Here is a 2,074-nt window from a genome sequence, read left to right as displayed (position 1 = left end):
CAGTGTTTACAGGACAAAGTGTCAAACAAGACACTGAGTTTACATAAGTGTTAAACTATTAAATACACCAATATTTTTCTTAACATTATTAATATAGTTTATAAACTATTATTTTCAATATAAACAGATTACAGGCAGTCCCTGAAGTATGAATGGGTTAAGTTCCTGGACCCTGTTCAAAAGTCGATTTGTTCAAAAGGCAGAACAGTGGGAACACAGGGATGGGGGGGTTGGTTCCGAGGCAGAGGGCAGATTATTGGCCCTCACCTGTATCACTTGTATTACTATCCGCCACAGAGGCTTGCAGGGCCTCTTTGTCAAACCCCTCAAAGTCCATATCCTCACTATCACTGACTTGGGCTGGCTGTGGTGGGTGGCGGATGAAGAATTCGGTAATGTTTTGTTGACTTGGCGACCTTGTGCTCACCCTGCCCACGCCGCTTCCCGCGTAAATGATGGAATGTACCGCGTAACTAATAATTGCTGGTCTGGCCAGGTGCTGCGTAAATGACCAAACGAGTACGTAAAGGAAATCCGTGTAAATCGAGACTATACTGTACTGTAAATAAAGTGATTTTAAGCAATGTAGAAAAAGAAAGAAAATTATGTAAAAAAATGGGTTTTAATTAAATAATTTTGTGATGAATATAGTACTGTATTGAGATCCTGTTTGTAAGTGCATGTGTTCATAATTCGTGGACTGCCTGTACTGTACATAAATTTTTATGACAATGTTTGTTTGCCATACCAGCTTACACAAGCTAAAATAAAGTAATACAGTATTCCCGTTACCCGGAATAATTGGTGCAGAGCACTTCCTGAAATAAGAGATTTCCTGGTAACTAGATGACTTTCTCAAACTCGGAATTTTTTTATCCCCGGAATGTTTTCCGGTTACTGGAAAAAATTTCTGAGTGTCTAAACTAGACATCTTGCACAGACAGACACTCGCGCACTTCCCCAGAATGTTCCTGGGTGCTAGGGAATGTTTTTCAAGAGTCTAAGCTACTTGAGTCTGTCAAAGCAGTTCTAATTGAGTAAGAAACTCCATTTCTTTACTAAAATGATCCAGAATAGTTTATCTAAAAATGTGGTAAAATAAATATATTGAAAAACTAAAAATCTATATGATATGGGTGTGAATGAAGCTGTGTTACAGCGAATACTGGTATTTTCCACTCCCATGGAGTTGTGGGGATTAGATGTATTGAATAAAGACGAAAGCTAATGTATTTTTGAGGGAGATTGTGGCAAGTGTAATTCTAAATGAGCAACGTTGTATCCCTTCAACATTATGTTACATAACATTTTAAAATGTGGAGTGAGAAAGTTGAAAGGTTTGGGTGATTAGACAGATGGAGTGAATAGGAGTGGTAACATGCACCAGTGTTGCCAAGTGCTCCCCAATAGCTGATCTTTACCTCGCCACCACGCAATCACACACACACACAATTCGTTCCAGAAGGTTGCTTGTTAACCGAAAAACTCGTTAACCGAAACCATTGTTTCAATGGGTTTTTGGGTAATTGGTTCCAGCTCACTGAAAATTGCCTAAAATCGACAAAAAATGTAGTAAAGCACACTTACTTTGAGGTGTGTATGTAGAAGGCTCCTGGATGATGATGATGATGATGTGAATTAGAATGGGGGTGGAGGAGAAGGGAGAAGAGAAGGAAGTGGAGGTAGAGGAGAAGCATTTTACTGCTTCTTGGAAGGTGAGTCACCTTCCATGAAAATGTCAGGAACCTCTGGACTGACAGATTCTCCACCATGAACATCCTCTCTCCTTCTTGAAGTAGAAGGCTGAGGGATAGCATCTTGTTCCCTCTGCCTTTTACTGAAGAAAGTGTCAATTGTGGTCTGTGGGGCATCTCTCCTCACCATTAACTTATGTTTAAAGGAGACTATTGAGTCTTCAACATGACACAAAGTTAGTTCAGTTTTTCCACATCTGGGTGCTTTGAAGCCAGTTCCCTGAACTTCTCCCAGTGGTAAATCACATCTTTCAACTCTTTAGTTGACATATGGTCATCACTTTCCATTTCCTCCTCACCATTGTCAGCCTCTAACATTT

The sequence above is a fragment of the Homarus americanus genome, unplaced genomic scaffold, assembly GCF_018991925.1.
Source record: "Homarus americanus isolate GMGI-L3 unplaced genomic scaffold, GMGI_Hamer_2.0 scaffold23578, whole genome shotgun sequence".
Classification (NCBI taxonomy): Eukaryota; Metazoa; Arthropoda; class Malacostraca; order Decapoda; family Nephropidae; genus Homarus; species Homarus americanus.
The sequence above is the reverse complement of the archived record's forward strand: the minus strand, read 5'-3'. Positions refer to the sequence as shown.